General features: G+C 40.5%; 1 long non-coding RNA gene across 1 annotated transcript in view; it reads left to right on the top strand.

Annotated features, from left to right (window-relative positions):
- Positions 1-13,901: 13,901 nt before the first annotated feature.
- Positions 13,902-26,091, top strand: part of LOC145713236 (uncharacterized) — a 180,147-nt gene continuing 167,957 nt past the window's right edge. Inside the window, exon 1 of the long non-coding RNA XR_014136283.1 lies at positions 13,902-14,004. This is a non-coding gene — a long non-coding RNA (uncharacterized LOC145713236). The remainder of the gene's footprint in view (positions 14,005-26,091) is intronic.

The following is a 26,091-nucleotide window of genomic DNA, read 5'->3' on the forward strand; positions in this document are numbered from 1 at the left end:
CGCGTCGCCCCGCCCCGTGGTTCCGCCCCGTTTCTCGCGCTCCGGCGCGTCCCGGGAATCTCTGCGCGTCGCCTCAGGGAGCGCTCGCCTCACGGAGGAGCTCGGGGTAAGGACACTGCTAGCGGTGCCGGGGTGAGAGGGACTTGACGCGGGGAAGGAGACGTCTAAGGGCCTGGAGGAGGCCCCAGCGCCGGCCGCTGCGGCTTCAGCCGGGCCCTTCGGCGGCCGGTGGCCGAATATCGCCGCTCCTCACGGACTCCGTCCTGCCGCGTGTCGCCGACTCAGTCGGGCCGGCGAGACCTTTGAGACGCTTGCCCCACCGTCCCGGCTGGACCGAGTCTATCACGTATACCACTTCCTCCCACGTTCACGGTCACCCCGTGCGGCGGCTGGGTAAACTGAGGCACTGGGAGGCCGCTCAGCTGGCCCAGAGTCGGAGGGAGGGAGGGAGGGAGGCAGGCGTGTGCAGACCCCGCCCCCCACATCCGGCTTCGGCAACGCGTGGGAAACTGCGCGGGTGTGCGCGTCTTCGAACCCGAACGGGCCTTCTGTGGAAGCGCCGGGCGTGAAAGCGAAGGCGCGAGGACAGGGCGGCCACCTGTCTTAAAGCCTTGGAGAGACGGTGGCCTCGGCGCTGCGTGGCCCGCCCGGGGCGAGCCCCACACCGTTCGCAGGTGCCGCGCGCTGGAACACACCCGGCCTTGACAATACCATTTCGGCGGGCAGCCCGCGCGACGCCGGGTCCTCCGCGCTGGGTACTTGACCTGCGCGACTTCACCTAATCCGCACGAGGAAAATGTCGTCGTCGCGTCGGTAGGGAACGTGAGGCCCGGAGACGTTCGGGGACTTAACCAGAGTTCACACAGCCGGGAAGTGTTAGAGCCGAGATTCCGGAAACTGGGGGAAGAGATGCTCCCCGCTTCCCCTCCCCCCCCGCAGGTTTTCTCAGCGGGGTCAGCAAAGCCATGCTAACATGGTAAGTGGTTACAGAAACTCGTCCGTGACGAAGTGCGCGACTCTGGGCTACAGCCGTGGATGAAGACACACGACCTCCCTTCCCTGGAGCCGCCCCGAGGGGGTGTGCCGCGGAAGGAAGAAAAGGACGATGTGATGGCGTGACTTCGAGGGTTACTGTAGGTCAAGTGGCCCAGGATGGCTCTCGTCAGATGATAGTGCTCCAAGGATTAAAAGTTGAGGAAAGCCTGTTCCGCGAAGAGTTGGAGATAGAGTGTTCTAAGAGGAGACCACAACTGTAAAGGTCCTGAAGTGAGAACAAGACAGGAGTTGTGTAATTTACCCAGTGGAAACAGCAGAGGTAATCATGTTAGGGGTCGAATTGTGTCCCTCCAAAACTAATCAAGAGTTTGGTCTTGGAATGGGACTGCGTTTGGATAATACAGGGCCTTTGAAGAGGCGATAAAGTTACCGTGAGGCCCTTAGGGTAGGTCCTAATCCACCCTGACCAGTGTCCCTGTAAGAAGAAATTTGGACACCCTAAGAGACCCCAGGGTTGCATGCGTCCGGAGGGAACGCCGTGTGAGGACACAGAAGATGGCCATTTGCACACAAGGAGAATGGCCTCAGAGAAAATCACTTCTGCTGACGCCTTGGTCTTGAACTTCTAGCCTCCAAAACTGTGAGAAAATAAAGTTTTGTTTAAGCCACCCAGTCTGTACTACTTCGTTGTAGTAGCTGGAGCAAACTCATAGGCCACATAATTAATGACAGATAACAACTGTGATAAGAACCCTGTAAGAAAAATATGGGGTTCATGAGAGTATGACAAAGGCACCTAAGCCTCTCTGGCCTGGGAAAGCAGGGACTCTTAAAGGTGTGATGTTAAAGTTGAGATCTGAAAGAGGAGGAGCTGGCCCCGGGGAAAGCCTTCCAGTCCATCTTAGTTTTGTGCTACCATCACTCCCACACATCCATGGAACACATTTGTGGGCCTGCCGACAATACTGACTCCCATCTCGTTCATGTTTCCTTAGTGACCTGTCTTGGGGTTACATATTCCAGGCCCCTTGGAGATGAACATACATACCTTAGAAATGCCCACCAAGGCTGGGATGCTTGGGAGAGGCTTGTTTCGGCCTCCCATGAATCTCTTAGAGATAACATAACCTCTCCGCCCCACTTTTCAAAAAATGTTTGTTTACTTATTTTGAGAGAGAGCGAGCATATGTGTGTGCGGGGAGAGGCAGAGAGAATCCCAAGCAGGCTCCGTGCTAGGAGTGCAGAGCTCAAACTCACCACCTGTGAGATCATGACCTGAGCCGAAATCATGAGTCAGACGCTTAACCGACTGAGCCACCCAGGCGGCCCTCTTTCTCTTCTTGATACAGGTGGTGCCAACAGATCCTCTTAAGGATTATCTGTCAGCTGTGTGCAAGCTGTTTGAGGTGCATTTGAACCCTTTCATCTCAGTACATTGCTCTTCTGCATGTCCCTTCCCTTTATAAATTCGGTAGACTAAGGTCTGGATTTTGCAGAGAATAACTGTGCAGCTGCTGTGGGTCATCTGCCCGATTCCACCTTGTCAGTAAGTTACCTTGAATAAAACTCTGTGAACTGTATGAAGTGGCCTGCTTTGTTTTCCAGTCTCAAAGTGCCTTCTCGGTTTCGGGGGGTATACTTTACTGTCTCTCTTCCACCTTATAACATTTCGTCTCGCAGAACTGAAATTCTGTACCCATTAAACACTCTCCATTCCCTCCTCTCCTGTAACCACTATTGTATTTTTTATCTCTGATTTTGACTTCTGTTCAGAATTTTGAAAGTTCTTGGGAGCAGAGGTGAAGAAGTGACCCAGTCTCCTGTCTGCATCCGGGAAACAATGCTGACTCTGAACTAGATCTTGAAGAATGAGCACATGTCTTGACAGCTTAAGAGGAAAACAGTTCCTGTCAGAAATAAGAGCATATATACATCAGCTAAGGGTGCTAGGAGCTCCACACCTTCCCTATGGACTTCTGTTGCACACTGGATTCTGATTCATTTTCATAAAACATTGTCTTCATCATGTCACTCTCCTCCAAATTTTATAGTAACTGTTATTGTCTGAGAGATAAAGGTCAGATTCTTCAACCTGACACTCAAATTTCTACATTTTTATTTGACAGTGAAAATACATACAATTAAACTAGTCCCCAAAGTCTCTTCCCACCCATCAAAATGTAATGAGAAGTGATTTAAGAGTAATAGTGTAATTTTAACTTTGAATTAAACCACCTGACTGGGAAGATAACTCCTGGATCACTCTATGCTCCTAAGTTCTGGAATACAGAGGATAAGTCTCACACTCAGTATGTTAACCTGTTTTAGTTACAAACCCAAGGAAATGTCATTTTGGGGAAGAGATTTCTATAGGTCTTCACACAATTCTGAATCCTTTTATCATGGAATTTGTTTGAAGTGTGAAAACTTCTCATTTCTTCCGATTACTGGATCCATCAAGAAAAGGTCCCTTGAGTGTCTTTGCTCTTGTATGTAGCAGATATTATCTAAGGCTGTACAGTCCAATGTAGTAAGCCTACTTATATAGCTACTGAGCACTTGAAATGTGGCTGTTGTGACCGAGGGACTGAATATTTAATTTTAGTTAAATTTGAAAACTAACAGTGTAAAATATTTTCTCATTATACACATTTTATTGTTTTGGAAGGACTGCATTTCACTTTAACCTTGGAAAACTTAGTGTCCCAAGTTTAGTTGAGCTATACATGTAAAATACATGTTGTATTTCAAAGACTTGGAACAACAAGACAAAATGCAAAATATCTTAATGTTGTTTTTCAGATTGATGACATGTTGAAATAATAGTTTGGATGTATTTGGTTTAAATAAAATCTAGCATTAAACTTAATTTCATTTGTTTCTTTTTTAATGAGGCTGTGATAAAATGTAAAATTACGTGGCTTACGTTTCTCCCTCTCTGTTTCTCTATTTTTGTTTTTTTGTTTGTTTTGCACGTACCAAAAATTGATAATGGCTTATTAAATAAAATGGGAATTTAGTAGAATGATACTGGGTAGTCCCTAGAAGTAATAACAGCCTGAGAACAAGGCCAAGTTAAAAGGTCAGCAACCAGGGCAGCCCAAGGATCTCAGAAGCAGGAATTAATTTAGTGCCCCCGCAAGAATGACAGACACCAACAGATTTCTCTGCTGTCAGGGCATTCAAGATGTCAAAGTCTAGGAGAGCGTCAAGGCCTGGTTTATAGTCCTTGCAGGACTATACAGAATGGAGGAGGGTAATTCTTTAAAGAAAATTTGGGTGCTGTAACCCGAAGAGATAATGTTTGTAACAGCCAAAACAGCAGTGTTAAGGAAAAATACCTGTTTGAGGCAGGAAGGAAGAGAGTTCTATTGATGTAGCCCTGAAGGACAAAGAATTCAGTTGGGAAACTCACATCCAGCATCAAATCTACCCTTCCTCGTGTGCTCCTTCTTACTGCTCACCTGTTTAATAATCAAGTGTTTATTGGCCACCTTTTATATGCAAATTGTGACTAGGTCAATGGGCCAAAAAAATCTCATTAGTATAATACATCCTTTCTGTTCTTACATTTAGTTGCTTGCCAAGTCCTCTATCAATTACTTATTTGTGGTTATCTTGGTTAAATTAGAATTTAGTGCTTAAAGTTACCTTATAAGACATCCAGGTAAGTAGTTCCTAAACATTGGTCAGATGTGGTTATAGAATGATCAGGAAAAATTAAAACATTTCAAAACCAAAAATCATTCCTTATTCCTGGATGGTTCTAATGATCAGGCAGGTTTTGGAAACTGCTGAGTTAGACGAATCTCCTAACTGTGTATACCAAATTGCATCAACTCAGAATTCAGGTTTGTGAACTTTGCATTTAGCTTTCTTTTTATCGTGCCCTAGTCATCCTTTCTTTTCCATTGTTACGAACCTATCCCTGGACTTACTGGCTAAATCTTACTACTTTATGATTGTGTGATAGTCCTAGACTCATATTTTTTCTACCTCCTGTCTTTTTCACTCTTTAACAAATATTTTTGAGTATCTGCTTTACTCCTGGCCCTTTGGTTGGTTCTAGGGAAACCACTCCTCCCCTGAGGACATGCCACAGACAAGATACAGGTCCTTAATACTGAGAAAGATGGGTTATGGCAGGGAAACTAATCTGGATTTGAGAACCTTGGAGAGCCTTTCTTGTGGAAGTGACATCTAAGCTGAGACCTCAGAGTGGGTTAAGAATATGCCAGACAAACAAGGAAAAGGGCCAGGAGTGAAGGAGTGTTTCAGTCAGGTGGAAAGGGGTTTGAATGATGCTTATTGTGTAAGTGACAAGTCTGGAGAGGCAAGAGCCAGATGTCTAAAGATCATATGTTAATTTGGTAGAATTTTGAAAGATGCTGTGAAGCTAGTGTCTTAAGCAGGAGAATGACACTTCAAAATTGTACAATAGAGTTATGTCATTCTTGAGATCACTCTTGCTGAAAGTGGAGTAGGGAAATGGAAGTAAAAACAAAACAAGGCAGGGAGAAAGCCTGATCCTTAAGTCATCTCAAATATTCTCAAGATTATTACTAATTTCTTCTAGATTAATTTCTTACTTTAAGTAGTTAATCCTATTATTTTAGTAAAGGCTGGTGGTCAAGGCTTCCTCTGTCTTCTAGCCTTGTCTAGCTTTGTCTTCTAGCCTTCTAGCCTTGTCTCCTAGCTTTTTAGCCTTGTCTTGTATACCTCAATTTAGTGTCTTGTATCCAAACAGATCTAGACAGTGTGCCTATACACATTCCACATTTACCCACCGTGTAAATATTCATACTGCCTTTTATTTCTGGAATGATGCCAGGAATGCCTTTCAACTTTTCAAATCTTGCCCATCTCTGAACCCAATTCAGATTTTGCCCTCCTCTTACATCAACTGAAAATGATGATTTCCTTTTTCTTTCCAAATGCTGATAGGGCTGTTTTATAGTTTCAGTTATTGTTACCTAACATGATTGCAGGTGCTGGGGGACAGTTCTGAGTTTTATAGTTACCTGAATCTTTCACAGCTTCAAGCAGTTAATATACTTAATAAATACTTATTGAAAGAATAAGTGAAAAACTGCTCTTTAAAATAGGCAAGACAGCATTTTTAAAAAATATTCACATTCTTTAATGTGTAAGCCCCAGAATACCTAACCAATTATATCTAGCTGAATTGACATTAAAAAAAATTTTTTTTTCATTTTGCAAAACAAAAAAATAATTGAAAGGCCAAGGATGTGGTAATGAAACCAGCTTATTTTCCTGTACTAATTCTATTCAAAATATTCTATTCAGTTAAAAGATATGATATCTTTGGACTTTCTGTGGAAGTTTCCAAAGGAGCCAGTTGCCATGGGGATTATGAAGGGAAAAAATTTAAAAAATATGACCAATTTATACAAATGAAACCACTATGTCCAAACTTGGAAGACTTTTGTGAAGGACAGAAGAAGTTCTCAGAAAGAAAAAGAATGTGGAAATAAAATGTTAGGGGAACATGCTATGATTGTGGAAGTCAAGCCACAGCTAAGATGGACATTTATTTTTCCCCAAGGGGAAATTGTGCGTTGACTAATAATAAGGAGGAACAAAGGAAAGGTCTTAAAGCAGAGGGCTGAAGAGACTAAATAGTCTTCTTTTTTACCCATGGCAGGTTCTTCTTCCTCATAAAAAAGAGAGCTCTGGTTACCGAAGTCCAAGTCTGTAGTTGAAAAGGAGGCTGTTGGGAATTTGAACCAAACCAAATCATTGGCTCTCACTGTTTTATATCCCCTACCACTCTTAAGAATATGAGTCCTTTTTTATTTTACAAAAATAAAAAGCCCATTATTTTTCTTACAAGGATAGTTAATGTTTGTAGCCTTTCTGTTATTATTTGTAAATTTTGCAGACATTATAATGCATTTTGCCTTTTGGAGGAATATTTCCTGTCACAACTTTAAAATTAGAAAACAAGTACCTACTCTCCTAGATTATTACCTGTCTTCTGTGAGTATGCCTGAAAAATCGATGGCAGGCGCATTCAGCACTGTACCCTCACCTAGATGGCATTGGTTGATGGAGAGTGAATCCTTAATTCTGATGCTGCTTGTGAGTCACAGTTGGAAATTCCTGGCCTAGAGGACATGAACAAGGCAGGGCAGGGGGTTTTGTTTCAAAAGTGAACAATTAAAGAAAGAAATGAAGTTCTGTTTTTGAATCCCTTTAAAGTATAAAAGGAGAAGAGAACTATCAATGATGTTTGTGATAAAAAGGAAAAGAATTTGATATTAGATTCCTTTGATTAAAAAAACTCCATTAGTTTTGCAAATTACAATGTATTAAAAAAGTAATATATTTCACTGTAGCCAATACAGAAATGTATTAAGAAAAAGTCACAGGGCACCTTGGTGGCTCACCATTGGGTGGCAGCCTGAATTGGAACCCCTTAAGAAGTGAATTCATCCTTGTCTTGGGTGATGTGCGTTTCACCTTACAAATGGTAACTTTGTACAGATGTTTTTAAATGAAGTGTTGAATAAAAATTTCCTCTTGTTTCGAACAAGAATGTGTGAGACAGAGAGCGAGAGAACACAGCAAAGCAAAGGATATTCCTAGTGACCAGATGTCTGGAAGAAAATCCTCTTTTCCATTAAGCCATTTTGCTCTTGCACATCTATTTGCAACAGCTCAAGAGCCACCAAACCCTCTTAACTCTGTGAGGATCAAATGAGATAACATATGTGAAAACACCTTACCAAATGTACAAAACTGTGCAGATGTGAAAGATGGTTATTCTTATAGCACAAATGCAGGCTGCTTTTATAGCCACTTTTATTGGCATGGTTGCTTTTTAAATGGAGTATTCTGTATGAATTAGCAAACACAAACTAAAATCTATATAAAATAAATTGCATGTCTCTATTTAAGTTCGATTAAACCCAAATGTAAGACCTCATACTTCTGGGCTGGCAGGAATGAACTAAATTTATTAGTGCTGTCCTGTTCCAAACGTGCAAATGTTCAGGGTCTTAAATGCTGCTGCGAAGCATAGTTAAAAATCTCTCTGGTTACTGATCATTAGGTCTCACTGGACACTATGGAGATGGCCATTGTTCAGCCAGCTTGGTGCTTTTATGAATGTATGTATATATGTATGTATGTATTTAGAAAGAATGAATCCGAAGCAGGCTCCACGTTGTCAGCTCAGAGCCCAATGTGGGACTCAATTCCATGAAAAGTGATATCATGACCTGAGCTGAAATCAAGACTCAAATGCTCAACTGACTCAGCCACCCAGGCACCCCCAGCTTGGTCCTTTTAGATTCTTCTTCACTGTTTCTAGTCCATGCTTGGTGCTCAAAAATCTTTGAAAGGACTGGGGGCCAAGTGTCAACCTCTCTGGGTGCACCACATAGACTTCCTTGCCTTTCTAGGTTCTGGGTCTCACTGGGCCTTTGGAACCGTGACCTCTTTCCAATATTGAGAAAACATTTCCTCTTTCCTTTTTCTGCCCTAGAAGTTACTTTGGCTATCCCATCTGCCTCCAGGCCACATAGATATACCTCTTTAGTCAGTGTCAGCTTTGACAAAAGTCTGGAAGAGCTGTAGAATCCATGCAACTTCTGCTCTGTGCCCTGTTAGATATTAAGGGCTTGGTCGCCTTCTTGGAAATGTTGTAGTGTGCCTAGAGTAAACACAAACTAAAAACTCAAAAAATTATTATGCTCCTCCAGCAAAATAAAGACTTTCTCTTGGCTTCAGCAGTGCTTGTATGTATCCTTGTGTCTGAGTGAACAGAGCATACATTATCTTCTTGATTTCTTGATTCTACATAGAGTCTTAGAGGACTGTTTTCCCGTTTTCCTTCAGTTGCAATAATTCCAATATAACAGAAAAAGGAGAACACTTCCTCATTAACTCTAAAAAGCAATAATTATAATATTTTATAATTTATACTTATTGATAAATACCTCCCATAACATTAGTGAACATTGCTTCTCTGGGCTGGTTATTGTATTTGGATTTTTATAGTAACATTCAAACTACAAGGAAGCTGAGTTACTTTCTGTTTGTGCTGCTTAGGGGATAGGTATTAGGAATGATTAGTTTTGCTGATTAAATTATCTAGTCAGAAATTAATTGCTGTGAATTGAATACATAGTTTGGCACTTAATAAATTTTAAGGATAGAAAATGTTTTAAAGTTTTTTATTATGGAAAACTTCAAAAATATTCAAAGGTACAGAGACTAGACTAACATTCATGTACTCGCCAATCAGCTTTATTGTCAACTCATGGCCAATCTCGTTTTACTTATGTCTCCCTAATTTCCATGTTTCCACCCCTCTTCCAATTATTTTGAAGTGAATTCTAGGCATCCTATAATTTATCTGTAAAAATTTCAGTAGGTATCTCTAAGTGGTAAGGATTTCAAAAAGAAAAAACCACACAGCATAATCACAATACTGTCATCACTCTTAAAAGTTAATGATGAAAGAACACTTTATTCTTTTTTTATTTGTATTATTTGTTTTTTAAAATTTAATATTAAATTTTATGTCAACAGTAAGTCTAAACATATTAACATATCCTGAAAGATATCCAGGATATGTTGGGAAGTGAAAGAGCAAGTAATAGAATAATTTTTATAACATGGTTCAATTTCTATTTTAAAAATTATATCTGTTTTTGTTTAAGCAAAAATTAGAAACATACTTCAAGCCAAGAACTGTTGCTACCTTTTTTTATTTAAAAAACATTTTTTTTGTGTTTATTTCTGAGAGGGAGAGCAAGCAAGCAGGGGATGGGCAGAGAGGAAGGGAGACCCAGAATCCAAAGTGGGCTCCAGGCTCTGAACTGTCAGTACAGAGCCTGACACGGGAGTCAACTCACAAACTGTGAGATCATGACCTGAGCTGATGTCGGATGCTTAACCAACTGAGCCACCCAGATGCCCCTGTTGTTACTTTTTAAAGTAAAAATAATCAGAGTTGGTATTGGGGATGAGAAAAGGGCTCTCACTTTTAACCTATTCTTAAGTGGTTTTTATTGTTAAAAAATGTGTATTAGTTTTGGAAGTAAATTTTGAAAAAATAACTTATGAAAGGAAAAACGTAAACAAGTTAACATGAGAGACAGTTTCAGGTATGTCCTGTCCAGATACTGTCTCTCAAGTTGAATAATCTTACTCCTGGGTTAATAAGAGTAGCAGTTACCAGGCACTTTCACAGGTCCTTCCAATCTGATTACTTATTTCTCACCATAACTCTTTGAGGTGAGTATTCCCATTTCACAGATGAAGACGCACAATCTAGAGCAGTTAACTAACCTGCCAGAAGTTTAGAAGAGGCTGACCAGGCTTAGGAACCTAGATCCTGGGGCTCCCCTGCCCATGCTTTCATTACTTCCATGAAACATTCCACTTCCCTTGGTTTTGAAGTTCTCACTTCCCAGAATGAATTTTATTATTTCACTTCGTTCTGGTTTGACTCTTTTTTTAAAGTTCCATATTAGCTTTAACTGCTCTATTTTACTATAAACTCAATGCTCAGGCAAGGTAGAAGAGTAATACCTCTCATTTTCCACCGTGTCCATAGAATCTGGCCCTGAAGGACTAAAGAGAGAAACAACACAAAAAGAACTTCATGCTTTTCTGGTTTAAGAAACATTTAAATGACAGGCAGATGGTTCTTGTCATTAGTGCCTTTCTGTGCAGTTCTCCAGCTGCCTAACCTTTCTTTCTTGGTGGAAAATGTCATAAAGCTCTTCTTAATTTATCTATTCTATAAACATAAGACAAAGAGATTACAAGTGTATGAGAATAGAAATGCCCAGCACTTTTATTTGTAGTACATTCCAAATCATAAATGTAAACAAGCTGTAATTATCTTTTTAAAAAAGTTGTTATAGATTAGTTCTTGCATGCTTAGCAAACTTACTGTGTGCCCAAAAGAAAACTGTCTTTAACCCAAATACATTTGATCCTTACAAAATTTTGCTAAAATTATTCAAGTGATTATTTAAGGTGAGTAGTTTGAGATTTTCTACGCTTTGAACTCCTTTCCTGTAGCCATCCCATCAAGGGTCATGGGAACTCCAGAGTCTAGGTTGAGAAAATGCTCCTCACAAGACAGAGTCTTCCAGAACTTAGACCACTTGATGTCTCTCTTTACACACAGTGAAAAAGTATAGCAAGTAGGAACTACTTCACTGACAGCAGGAAGATACTGTCCAATCCTGCTTGTATTATAAAAATAAGATTACAGGGGCACTCAGGTGGCTCAGTTGGTTAAACGTCTGACTCTTGGTTTCGGCTCAGGTCATGATCTCACGGTTCATGGGATCAAGCCCCACTTCAGGCTCTACACTGACAGCGTGGAGCCTGCTTGGGATCCTCTCTTTCTCTCTCTCTCAAAATAAATAAATAAATATTAAAAAAAATAAAATGATTCTAGATTTTGACCACTTAGATTTAAAATTTTGCCTGGGTTTGGGATTCTCTCTCTCTCTCTCTCTCTGCCTCTCTCTCTTCCCCTCTCTTGCTCATGTTATCTCTGTCTCTCTCAAAAAACAAAAACAAACCTAAAAATTCTGCCTTCCCGACAAGCTGAATTACAGGTCACTTTAGTGGATAGTTCACAGGGTTTTGAGAAATAAATTTAATATTATTCTTCTGCAATGTGTAGCTATACTCTGTGTCTCTGTGTCTGGGTTCCCCAAAGAGGATATTTGAGGAATCTCATAAGTACTAGTAATTATGTTTGGTGAGATGGTTTAAAATAATTCAGTTCTAACTCTTGTAGGAGGCTCTGACAGAAGAGACACTTTTTGCTCTAAGGGGGAAAGAATTTTCCACTGCCTAATGTCCAAAAATATTGTAGCATACTTTGGCAGATTTTTGGTTAATTTAGAAGCCATATGGTAGGAAACCCCACTCTTTAGCCTGCCTTCTAAATTAGGTCTCTCACCAGTGTCTGAGGCAGTTCATGAAGTTTGGTCTGATAAACTGCAACCTTGTTCCTCCAAGGAGTTGTATTTTCCTGTGACTTACATACCATTGTTGGCTTTTTAGTTTTTTCTTCCTCTGGATCATCTTGCAGTTGATGTTAGTAGAAAGTGTCCAGACCTGTGTTTTTGGTTGTATATGATAAATGTAACTTTAATATAAATTATTTGGCAGAGAAGAATGTCTGTAAGGTCACAACTTTCTTGACACTTTAAGTGTTAGGGTTGGAAATTTTCTTAAAGATCTCTGCCCAACTCTCTAATTCATTAGGAAACTGGCTCTAACAAGGTCAAGAAATTACTGGCAATTGCAGGACTAGAGAGGTTGTATTGTACTATGGTTAAGTGCCTTGGCTCTGATGTCCCAGGGTCTGGGTTTGAATCCTGCTTCTGCCACTTATGAACTATATGACCTTGTGCAACTTACATCACCTCTGTGCCTCCATTTCCACATTTGAGAATGGGATGATCATAATACATAGTTTTCAGGGCTATTATGAGGATTAAATAAATGAATATGATTTAAACACTTGGCACAGTGCCTGGTACATAGTGAGTAGTGAATAAATGCTATTAGAATTAGAGCTCATGTTTCCTACCTCTCAGTTGATTGCTTTATAGTTGCACCACATTGTTTCTCCTGATATCCCTTAGAGTAAAATATTTTAATAAAGTTATTTCTCATTAGAGTTGATTAAATATTTCAGAACAGAACACATACTTAACGAATACCATCTTAACCATTTTTTTTTTCCCATTTGAGAGATGGACATGTAATAAATGAGGAATTTGGAATGAAATGAAAAATTAAATGATGTATGCCTGAGTATATTCAGGTAGCCATTATATAATAAATTAGTTTTTAATACAGCTCTGATTCCTAATTTGCATAAACAATTGACCACTTTAGTGGCTCATTAGATAAATTGAGCCCAACTAACCAATACAAATGTATCACAAATGCATATCTGGAATGTGAAACTTACTGGAAACTCATTGGAACTGAAATTTCCAGTAAGGGGAACCCTTGATTTTTTCAATAAAAGAGGAAATATCTATTCTGGGTTCATGTAGAAGATATGGATTTAGCAATGATTTGTTCTTTGATTATAATCACTTAGTGCCTTTTAAAGAGATTTGCAGCTCTCTGTGAACCTCTCTATAACCTACTGTTATAGCAACAGTGGCCAATCTTACATGCATGATACTGTCTACCAGTTACACTGTTAGTGCCAGCTGTATACATTAAGATGTGTGCCATGAGTTCAGCCCTATTGCTAGTCTTGTTAGGTAGTCACTTGAGGCTCTCTACTTCCCTGTCATTCTCACTAGCCTTTTTCTTCCTAGTAGAACCCTATTTTTTCTCAAATATTGGGTGGCCATGAGCTTTAGGGGAATTTGGGGTTTCCCTCAGCCTTCAGGGGGAAGTGAATCTTGAATAGTCCAAGCCAGATATTCCAATTCTAATTATTACCCTTCCAGTGATTGATCTAGACAATTTTGGCCAATGAGAACTGGAGATAGTCTTTGAGGAGGACAGTGCTTCATGTAAAATTTATGTGTATGAGGAGACACTTCTGTCTCTGATTATTGTCATATTTATATATTGCCTGGAATTGCAGAAACCATCTTCGTACCCCGAGGAGGACCAGCCTCAGGGGACAAGCCGACATGCTTATAATTGACAGAGTGGACAGATGGAAAGGACCTGGGTCCTTCTTGATGTCTATGAATTACCAAGTGAACTCCCCCTGAAGCTGCTCTACCTCTAGACCTCTTATTTTCTAATATAACAAAAGACATTAAGCCAATTTTACTCAGCTTTCTTTTTTCAACAGAAACATGCTAACTGATACAATGTAAAATCATGTAATTATAATTCTGGTCTCTTTATATTTTTTGATTGTAGTTGCCAAAATGAGCTGACATCTGGAAATTGCTCAGTATGACCAGGCATAGCATGGGCCTTGTCCCATGGTTTCACTCGCCAATGTCCAGTCTCTTTAGAAGTGTAAGTATTTAAACTTCTATTAACCAACAACATTTCTTTATACCTTGACTTAATGTTTTAGGTACAATTGTATAAATAGTAAATGATACGATTATTAATCTCACAGCGTTCCATTTTTGTTGCAGTTTCTTTTTCCTCTTTTTAAAATGTATTTTGAGAGAGAGAGAGAGTGAGTGAGAGCAAGAGTAAGAGTGCACACCCGCGTGCACACATGCACAAAAGCAGGGAAGGGGCAGAGGGAGAGGGACAGAGAGAGAATCCTAAACAGGCACTGCGTTGTCAGCACAGAGTCTGATGTGGGGCTTGATCTCACTCACAAACAGTGATATCATGACTTGAGCTGAAATCAGGAGTCAGACACTTAACTCACTGAGCTGCCCAGGCACCCTTCTTTTTCTCTTTTAAGTTCTTTGGTTACCCTCAGTACACTGAAGGGGCACGGTACACTGGAGCACAGTGCACTGAAGGGGGCCAACATGAATGGAGGATCACCTCAGTCAGAGCAAGCAATGCTGTCGACCTTTTGTGACCTTCACACAGCCATCTCCTTTGGGCTGACATACTGTTTTCCTAACAAAAATGCTAAATTTAGATGTCTTAAAAATGAACTTCCCTCCTTTTTTTAAAGTCTTGAGCACAGAATCGTGCAATAGCAGCTGAAATTTAGAAGACTGAACATATGTGAATTGGGATTCGTGTTGTGATAAATGAAACGAAAAATTAATTTGACGTATATTTCAGTTATATTTAATTTTTTTGCTAGGTGATTATTAAACATAGATGTTAATTCATGTAAATCACCAGGGTTACAGTTTATAGGTGCCTTATAAAATGAATGCAGTTGGATAATGATTAAGCCTATAGGGAGGTCTTACCACCATTAGAAAATCATTTTCAATTAATTTCACTCCCGAAAAAGTTGCTACCATCCCTGGCCTTAACAGGTACAGTTGCTGACATAATAGTATCTCCCTTTACTGTGAGCATAATTCTTTGAATGTTGTGGTTTCATCAGATTTGTCATCGGACCTGTTAGGGACCAAACCATGAATGTAGAGGATGGGGGCTCAGTTAAGGGTGACACTAGGCAGTCAGGGATTTCTGTCTAGGCAAAGCAAACTGTGAGTGAACTGAACAGATGGCCTGTTCAGAGAGACACTTAGGAAAGTCCCCAGGTGAGTCCTTAGCCCTTGACATCTTATGTTGTGATCTCTTCATCTCTTGATAATAAATAAAGTAATAGACTGTGATCATTGTTTTTAATCAAAGAACTAAGACCTATTTTCTTTTCTGGTAGATAGGCTACATCTACATTGAGGAGGAAAATAAGAAATATCTACAGAAAGCTTTAAAAATACTTGTGTAATGCCTATTAATTTACAACACCTGCCTGCCAGCACTTTTTAGTTGATACATCTGTAGAGAGAGAATGGCAAGGAACCTGTTCTTTCCTGTTCCATATAAGACAGAACAAAGATGTAACAGGATGTTGCTATGTGTTTCTGATTTCTGCCCATAAACAAGTAAAACCTTTTTTTAGGATTCTGTTTGCTGCTTGCTTCCTCTAACTCATTCCTACAGAAACTCACCAGTAGGGGTGAAACTCCTTTCCACTCTCCACTCCCTAATTGAACAGTGCAAGCTTGGGATGATAAAAGAAAAAAAAAAATCTCACCTTTAGTCAGAATGCTGGAAGTGGTATGATTAATATTGAGATATTTTTGGCATTGGATTTTATAGGAAATAAAAAGTGCATGGTATCCTTTTATGAGTCTCTATCTCCTGGCATCCTGAAATTTCCTCCCCATCACAATATAAAGAATTAAAGTACAGTTTTATGTTGGAGATGAGAGACATCCCTAATTTTGGAGAATCCTAGGACAAGACCTACAAATTCTGTCTTTAATGGCCTTCATAAGGCCCGCAGCCCTCAGATTAATGTTGAATCACTAGCTCTTTTGGGGAGTAAGAATGTGAATATTGGTGAAGCCACAATGGTTGTAGAGCTATTGTGCCAGACTCTATCAGCTTGATTGCTTTTATGTATCTTTTTTTTTTTTAAAGTTTATTTATTTTGAGAGAGAGTGAGTGTGAGTGGTGTAGGAGAGAGAGAGAGAGAGAGAGAGAGACAGAGAGAGAGAGAGAGAGAATCCCAAGCAGGCTCTGTGCTGTCAGTGCTGAGCTGACCTGGGGCTGGATCTCATGACCATGAGATCATGACTTGAGCCGGTATCAGTAGGTGGATGCTTAACCAACTGAACCACCCAGGCACCCTGCTTTTATGTATCTAATAAAAAGTGAAATAATGAAGTCTTTTTGAAAATTGTTGTATGTTTCATTTGTATTAAGGAGTACCAAGAAAACTGTGTGTGTGTGTGTGTGTGTGTGTGGGAAAAATCATAGGGCAGAGCTGTGGTCACTTCGTCAGCCCCTCTGTCCTTTGGGAACAGCTCCTTCAAGTGCTGAAAAATTGTTTTTTTTTTTTAAAGTTTATTTATTTTGACAGAGAGCATGAACGGGGGGGGGGGGGGGGGGGCAGGAGAGAGAGACAGAGAGAGAATCCCAAGCAGGTTCTGTGCTGCCAGTGCAGTACAGAGTCTGATGCAGGGCTCGATCCTGTGAACTGTGCGATCGTGACCTGAGCCAAAACCAAGAGTAGGATGCTTCACTGATTGAGCCACCCAGTCGCCCTGTCAGTGCTGAAAGCTTTTAAGTTCTGTTTCATTTTAATAAGGGAGGTGTAGTTCTAATGTAACACACACAGCCCTATCTAATTATATAATAGATCACATTTGTTTTGACATTTAAGGTATTCTTAACATGTTTTGCAAGCATTTTTTGGTCCAGTTTCTACCATATATTGTGAGTCCTTTGCATGAACATATTTTCTATATTCAAATTCTTTGTATTCTTGTAGATTGCAGGGATTCAGTAAATCCTGGTAACTTGCCAGTTTTAACTAGTAGATAAGATAGTTCTTTCAAGGTTACAAAAAACTTTAGCAATTAACAGCAGAAGTGGTCTTAAGCTCTTTTCTTTCTCTTTAATGAAGATATTTTTATAGGGGTATATTACAGACATATTATATTTTAGGCATACAACATAATGATTTGATGTTTATACATATTGTAAAATAATCACAATAAGACTAGTTAACATCCATCACCATATATACTTACAGGTTTTTGGTTTTGTTCTGAGGGTTTTTGTTGTTGTTATAAGAACTTTTAAGATTTACTCTTTTTAGCATTTTAAAGTATGAATACATTATTAAGTAGTATTATTATAGTCAGTATTTAAGCTCTTAAGGAATACATTTAGGGAAAGATGTGTATACATTTCTGTTGATTTGGTAGCATTCTTCCTATGATTTCCACTTCTTAAAAACTTTTTTTCGGGGCGCCTGGGTGGCGCAGTCGGTTAAGCGTCCGACTTCAGCCAGGTCACGATCTCACGGTCCGTGAGTTCGAGCCCCGCGTCAGGCTCTGGGCTGATGGCTCGGAGCCTGGAGCCTGTTTCCGATTCTGTGTCTCCCTCTCTCTCTGCCCCTCCCCCATTCATGCTCTGTCTCTCTCTGTCCCAAAAAAAAAATAAATAAAAAACGTTGAAAAAAAAAATTAAAAAAACAAAAAATAAAAAAAAAAAAAAACAAAAAAAACTTTTTTTCTGTTTAAACTTACTTATTTTAGAGAGAGAGAGTGAACAGGGGAAGGGCAGAGAGGGAGGGAGGGAGAGAGAGAGAGAGACAGAGAGAGAGGGAGAATCTTAACCAGGCTCCACACTCAGCAGCTCAGCACAGAGCCTGACACAGGGCTGGATCCCATGACTCTGGGACATGAACTGAACCCAAATCAAGAGTCAGATGCTCAACTGACTGAGCCACCCAGGTGCCCTGATTTACACTTCTTAAAGAAAGTGATAGGGACACCTGAGTGGCTCAGTCTGTTAAGTGTCTGGCTCTTGATTTTGGCTCAGGTCATGATCTGGGGGCTCATGAGTTCCAGCCCCAGGGCTTGGGGCTGACAGCGTGGAAACTGCTTGGAATTCTGTCTCTCCCTCTCTCTGCCCCTCCCCAGCTCACGTGCTTTCTCTCTCTCTCTCAAAATAAATAAATAAACTTAAAAAAAAATGGTTAAAAAAAGGTAACAATAGATATAATTTAAGTACTTTAGCTACTGTCATTGTCTAATCTATTAAGCACATAATTGCTCCGTGTATGCTTTTAAAAATACATCCCGTTTGACCATATCTTACTTCATATTTATTTTGTTTTTGAACAACCTTTCATTGTTAGTTCAAATGATAGTTTTCCTGCACAGTCAAGTAGATGTTAAGTACAGGAGGGAGGCTGGGTCTCTGGAGGATCAAGATTTCTCTTTTCCGCTGGCTCCTTTGATCCATTGTTTGCCTTCTATCGCTAGAGTACCCACGTGACCCACAATTAGCATTTGATAGCAACCGTGGGGCCATAGTTTCAGAGATATTTAGCGACCCAAGGCTGCAGCTGAAGCAAGAAGTAAACACACCAAAAATAGATAGATCTGCCTTGGTTAATGAAGATCACAGATGGAAATACTTTTTTTTTCTTTCCTGTGGACATGGTGGGATTTTAGAACCGATGCTATTAATCAATCTGTCCTAAAACAGAAACAGTTGCAAATATGTAATATAGAGTATCAGTGGAATAGAAAACAAACCTTTAACTAAGCCTGATTTTTTTTGAAGTTGGAAAATGTTGCCAGCCTGTTTTTTATGTAATTGAAAATGTTTAGAAGCTTTCCTGAAGAGTTGATTAATATATCGGAATCAAAAAAGGCAATTTTGGGTCTAATTTTGTTTGTTTACTGTGTAGTACAGGATTCTTGGCTTTGAAATTCTGCCATGCAGGGTGAAAAATGACTGTCAGTGTGAAACAAAGTAGTCTATTGAAAAGAACATTGTGTCTAATAGGGAACAGCTGATACCAGCCCAGTGCATGCTCTCTGGAATTACAATATCTCAATCAGTCTGATTGGTGCCTGTGGATAAAGGAGAGTCCACATTTGGCCAACTGTGGCAGGGGTTGGGGGTAGGGAGGTAGTCTCCCCACCCACCCCGACCTCTTGCTGCAAGAATCCCACTATGGGTAGTTGATGGGGAGGCACTCTGGTCTAGGCTGGAGGAATTAGGATAGTTTGGGACCTTGAAAGGCTGCATAAACTGCAGTATCCCCCCAAAGGTCGACATGACATTGTGAGGGATGGGTTGCATAGTTTCTGTAGGAGGGCCTGGAGTTTTACTCTGGTCCCAGAAGCTTTTCTGAGGATGTCTTGATATTCTGAATCTGAATGAACTAAAATAGGTAGCTGTATTTTGGTACTCAGCTTTTGGAGGAAGAGGCTATGGTTCAAGAAAACTGCTAGAAAAGTAATGAGTGAACTCTTAACTAAGAGTTTCTGCCTATTTGGTTAAAACAGCACTACTCAAAAAAAAAAAAAAAAAAACCATCAAAAAACCAAAAACAAAACAAAATAAAAACCCAGGAGTACTCAAAGAGACAAAAATGCCTGTCCTGGAGTGATTTTACATCCTGACTTTCTCAGGCAAGTGCCAATTTCAAATATTTTCCCATTATTTCAATCATTGACATCTTGCAGAAACTCCATATTTTTGTGGCTAATAGTACTATGCTTGCTAGATGGTCTTTCAAACTCAAAAGCAACACGGAAGTGTTTTTTAGGATCTCAGGTCTTGGTTTGGGGTTCAGAAAATAAGGTCACTGTATGAGGTTGGACTGAAAATCAATCCACACCAAAGGGGTGTTTCTCATGCCTTTGGGTAGATACTAAAGTATCTGAGCCAGGTTGTCACATAGCCGCTGCTTGAGTATCTCCCCTGATAGATTGGGAGCTCATAGCTCAGAAGGCATCTAATTATAAGTAAGCATTGCATCTGTAGCCAGACCTGTTTCCTATAACCTTACTCCTCAGGGCCAACAGAGAATGTCCTCCCTCTGGTTTTGTTGTGATGGTTCTTCAGATATGCAGGGAGTTACTTTAACCCCCAACCTGCCCCCCCTCTGCTCCCCCACCAGTCAATCCTCTTTCAGACCAAGTTTCACCATGCCCTTTAATCTTTTCATTCGTAACAAGATTATCACTACCCTAGGGCTTTAACACTACTTTGGCTGTGATTTTCCTGATCTGGCTTGTGCAGAGTAAAACTGGATTCCCACTCCCCTTTAAAAGCCTCCGATAATGCAGTTTAACATACTTCTGGTTCATTTGACAACCATAGCTTAATGTGGGTTCATACTGAGCTTGTGATCCATTGATGCCTCTTGGTCTATTTCAAATAAATGACTGTTTCCTCCTGACCCTCACCCCCACTGCACCTCCACCATATGTACCTGGGCATTTGATTCTTAAAATTGGCATATGGGACTTTACCTTTATACGTACTATGTATATTTATATTTTGAATTCTGACCTGCCATTCAAATCCATCAAATTCTTGTAAAATCTCGATTTTTCATCAAATGTGCTGTTTTTTTCTGCCAGCTGCAAATTTACGGAGCTTTTCCATGTCTTCATATGTGTATCGTAGTATTGTAAAGAAGCATGCGCTTTGTAGTGAGCCAGATCTTGGTTTTTAACCCAGCTTTGTGTACCTGATGCCTGATGTTGGCATGTTACTTAAACCCCCCAAGCCCAGTTTACTCCTATGAAAATGAAGAAGACAGTACTTTCTTTAGGTTTGTTGTGAGCATTTATAATAACACAAGTGTCTATCACGTAGTAGGTGATGGTGTTAGTAATAATAAATGTTTCATTGACATGGACTCAGAATCAATTCTCTTATTTTCTTTATCCTTATCTGGGTCAGAGTTAATATTTTGGATAGGGCCAAGGACAGGGTTGTGTAGCCTCTAGATTCCATTCTCCATGTTGACATCCATTGATTAGACAAATATTATTGAGTGATACATATTTATTGAGCTTAACTATGTTTATGTACTATTCTAGTGATTAGGGTCACAGTGGCAAAAAAAAAAAAAAAAAAAATATGGTAAAGTCCCTGTCCTTATGAAGCTAGCATTCAAAAGGACAAGGCTACCACATAATGTAGGGATATCATTCACAGAGAATTTGTTGGCTGTGCAAGAGGAAGAAACAGACATACGGAGATAGACACACACACACACATATATGTATCATACATAGTATATATAATACAATATTTAGATAATGGTAAGAGCGAAAGTATATAATATGTTATCAGAGAATGGCAAGAACTGTGTAGAAAGATAAAACAAGGGACTCAGAGTTTAATAGAGGGCAAATGCTATCTTATATCAGATAGGTTGGAAAAAACCTCTCTAAGAAGGCAACATTGGGGAGAGTCCTTGTGGAGGGAGGAAGTGAGCTATGCATGAAGGGAAAGGTTCTAGTCACAAGGGCATTGATTCATTAATTCAAGCGTTTTTGGTATGAATGGTCAACCAGGTATTTATTTCTTTAAACATACTATCTTATCCACCAGGTCCCAAGAGTATTAAGAGATTCTTTTTTTTCTAAATATGCTTGCCCTCATTCATATAAATGTCAGATGGGTCTGACATTGTTTGGGGGCTATGGGGAGGCACAGCATTTGTATTTCCTTGTCCATATGAAGGCCTCTCTGCCTCTGGTGTTGCTCTCTGAGTAAATGTGCAAGTTCATAAGGTGTAAAGCAAAGAGGACCCATAAGTCATCCCGATCCTCTGAATTGACCCTTGTGGTGCACAGGGTGATAGAAGCCTCATTCAGGTTGCTCTCACATCCCTAGCTATGGGTGCAGCACCCCACGTTCACCTGTCCTTACACCTGTGAAAAAGAGGCATGTAGGATCTTTATTATTTCTCCCCAGTGAATCCGTCCTGGTTCCTCATGATCACAACTTCCTTTTCTAAGGACTCACACATCATCTGTCTCACCATTTTAGAATATTACCATGTTTCACAATCAAGCTTGCACATCTATAGATCACAGAATAACACTTTTCTCTCCTCATTTTGAGAAACTGGAATACTATTTTTCTAACCCCATTGCCCCCAGTACCTTTTCTCTTCTCTATGATTTCTTAAAGATTACTGACAGGGCCTCTTAGATTACATCTGCAAAGTCTCTCCCACACTCTGGGATGTAATTTGTTTAGGCCTGGAGACTTGAACTCATTTAAAACAGCAAGATGGTCTCCTGCTATCACTTTAGTTATCTCATACTTCAGTTTCTTCTAAACTACATTTATTCAGCCCTCCTGAGCTTAAAGATCATTCTCCTTGATACCAAAGATGGAAATACAACATAAGTTGTGATCTATGACTTTCTCTTTGTTGTTTGTTAATGTTATATCATCTGTCCCAAGAAGTGAGTGTGTTTTTAAGGTTCATCTCTTTTACTTTGATTGTAGCTGATAAGGGGTGTGTGTGCTTCCAGGTTTGTGGATGAAAGCCTTAAGCGTGTTTCACATAGGCATATTTCGCAAGAGGACATTGAGGGATTACCCTCCTATCATGTTATTTCAGTTTAATACTCCTGTGCACATTTTTCTCTTGTTTAGTATGCAGTTGTAAGTGAGGGCTTGAGCCACAACCAAGGGCAAATCCTGGCTGTTGCACTTACTATAGCAGTGAGACCATGGACAGGTCAGTTAGCCTCTCTGCATCTGAGTTGCCTTGTCTGTAAAGTGGAGATAATAATGCTTACCTGGTAGAATTTGAGCGTAAACAATTTAATACAAGGGGCTTAGAATAGTATCTGGCACACCTTCACCATCATCATTTCTAATGTATTCCTATCATCTTTCAAATATATTTTAAAAATTCTGACCTAATCAGAGAGTTCCTCATGAGCCACAGTTTGTCCTGTGGTTAGGGCACATTCAATCCAATTTTTCATATGTTGTATCTCTTTGTGTACCCCATGTCAAACAGTGAGAATTGGTATAGACAATGATGATGTGAGGCTCTCAAAGACCACGAATTAACAAAGAAAGATTAAATTACATTTAGTGTACTTATGGCAAGGGCAAAATAAATGGACGCATTTTAATAAAGACTCCGATTTGAGTCTGGTTTGAAATAAAAAAGAACTTTCTTCTCAATCAGAGAATCCAAGTAGCCAGTGCAGCCATTTCCAAGCCTTCTGGCTTAGTTTGAATGATAAAGGAAGACTTATCCTAGATGAGGCCAAACAAATCTGTAATACCTCATGGGAATTGTAAAATATTATTTCATAGCAGTGTGAAAAGGTAAATTTGCAATCACCAAGGGAACCCTGAGCCTCTCAGATCTTTGGACCATATTAGGGCCTTTGGAATCTTTGATAGAAGTTGGTTGGTTGCTGTATGGGAGGATTCTTTATCCTCCTGCCTTTATGTTTTCAAAATGGATTTTCTTTGGCACGACAACCGTTGCATTCTTGGCCTTCTCTGATTGGAGAAAGAACTAACATACTTAGGCTTTTCTTCCTTGGAGCTCTCCTTTCTACAGGATACTGACTCCTGGTAAAAATTTATAGAAGCAGCCACTGCTTGGGTGGGGGAGGTCCTACAGTAGTGTAGTGATGACTATGATTGGTGGGTCAATCTGCCTAACTGAGAAGCAGTATTAGCAAGTCTCTTCTGTCCAGACCTCAAGTCAAATTCTCTAATTAGTTTTATCAGTAATAATAATAAAGCTGACACTTTGATTTCTGTTTGTCTCCTCTGTCTTGTTTCTCAAGAGATTCTTTTTTTTTTTTTTTTTTTTAATTTTTTTTTTCAACGTTTTTTATTTATTTTTGGGACAGAGAGAGACAGAGCATGAACGGGGGAGGGGCAGAGAGAGAGGGAGACACAGAATCGGAAACAGGCTCCAGGCTCCGAGCCATCAGCCCAGAGCCTGACGCGGGGCTCGAACTCACGGACCGTGAGATCGTGACCTGGCTGAAGTCGGACGCTTAACCGACTGCGCCACCCAGGCGCCCCCTCAAGAGATTCTTAAGAAGAGGCAAGAGGGATGTTATTTATTGATTCTTTCATATCTCAAACAATGCAAACAGTAAGAGTGAAGGTAAGCAATATTCGTTAGCTCCCTTCTTTACATGTAACCAAGGTGTGAGCCAAAACAGTCTTTTATTTTTTTTTTTAAATTTTTTAATGTTTATTTTTGAGACAGAGAAAGAGCATGAGCGGAAGAGAGTAGAGAGAGAGAGGGAGACACAGAATCCGAAGCAGGCTCCAGGCTCCGAGCTGGTAGCCAGAGCCCGATGCGGGGCTCGAACTCATGAGCCGGAGATCATGACCTGAGCCGAAGTCGGACACCCAACTGACTGAGCCACCCAGGTGCCCCTGAACCAAGACAGTCTTTAGGCAACCTGTACAAAAATTATCTGATTGACTTCCCCCTGGGTAAATCTGCCCTTATTTCTGTCTTTCATTGGGGTCAAACAAATAAATAAATCTGGAAACTCATGATGGAAAAACAGCTATTGGCAGCAACTAGGTGGAGGGAAAAGCTAGAAGGAATTGATTGGAAAATGACTCTCAGGATTGGGGCGAACCTCCTGTTATTTAGAATAGAAAGTAGCAGAGTGTCAGTGCCCTGGGGCCAACGGGAAGTTTGAGCAAGATCAAGAGCACAGGTAATATAGGTGCAGAGAAGCTAGGATGAGAAATTTCTTAAAATTGTTGTCTTGTACAACAATCCATGCTGTTCCTAGATACATTTGTAGTTCCCCCCTTAACAGCTGCATACCACATTTTATTCTTGCTGAGCCAGAGAGAGCTATGGAGTCAACTAGAAGGTAGAAAGAAAGCAAAATGTGGCCTGGATGTATAGGAGATGAGACATAGATATAGATGTTGAGAACCCCAAAAGTAGAACCAGGTTTAGAAACTGGTTAATGAGCACAATTGGAACAGATTAGCTAGAAGAGAAGATGTGCCAGGCAGGACCTTCCAGGAGTAGAAGGAAATGAGCAAAGGAGAAATTACAGTTCTCAAGCTGAAGAGCCAAGGAGAAGTCTGGGGAACCACAAAGTTAATACCAGGAAAGCTTGAAGATAGTAAGTACTCTTTGGGATTCGGATGGAAGATTGGTTTTCCAAGGGACCAAATACCAGAGTGGACTCTAAATCCAAAATTCATGAAATACTTACTCATTGATTGCTCTATGACCGTCACAGTACTAGGCACTTGTCAATGAACAGTAGGCAATATGACCTACTCTTTTTCCTTTTTTTTTTTTTTTTTTTTTGACTCACTTCTTGCTTTTTTTATTTTTGAGAGAAAGTGAGAGAAAGTGCATGAGTGGGAGGGAGGGGCAGAAGGAGAGAGAGAATCTTAAGCAGGCTCCGTACGGAGTCTGGAGCCCAACGTGGGGCTCAGCCCCATGACCCTGGGATCATTACCTGAGCTGAAATCAAGAATTGGTCTCTCAACCCACTGAGCCACCCAGGCTCCCCTGTGATATGACCTACTCTTGCTCACATGGGGCTTACAATCTAAGGGGAGGTAGAGCCAATTAAAAAGAAAAAGTCACAGGTGCTACCTGGTGCAGGGCGCCATGGCAATACAGAGGCTGTACCTGACCTAGCAGCTGGGAGTTCCATCTAAACTGAGACCTTCCTGAAGGACAAGTCAGAGGTAGGCAATCAAGGAAGAGCATTCCAAGCAAAGTGGGTAGGATGTGACAGGGCCTTGGGGTGGCCAAGAAAGAATTAGGCATTCAGAAACCTGCAGGTGGGTTGAAATCAACCACTCCAAGTGCTTTTTTTTTCTTTAATGTTTTTTTATTTTGAGAGTGAGAGAGTGAGCACAAGCTGGGAGAGAGGGAGGAAGGAAGAGAGAGAGAGAGAGAGAGAGAGTGAGAGAATCCCAAGCAGGCTCTGTGCTGTCAGCCCTAAGCCTGACGTGGGGCTCAATCCCATGAACCATGAAATCATGACCTGAGCTGAAACCAAGAGTTGGAGGCTTAACCAACTCAGTCAACAAGGTGCCCTCAGGTACTTTTTGTAGATAATCACTTTGCCTGGAGTTTGAATCTGAAGAAAAGATGAAAATGGGCCTTAGCAAGGTCACCAGGTA

This window comes from Panthera onca, chromosome E2 (genome assembly GCF_046562875.1).
Source record: "Panthera onca isolate mPanOnc1 chromosome E2, mPanOnc1 haplotype 2, whole genome shotgun sequence".
NCBI lineage: Eukaryota > Metazoa > Chordata > Mammalia > Carnivora > Felidae > Panthera > Panthera onca.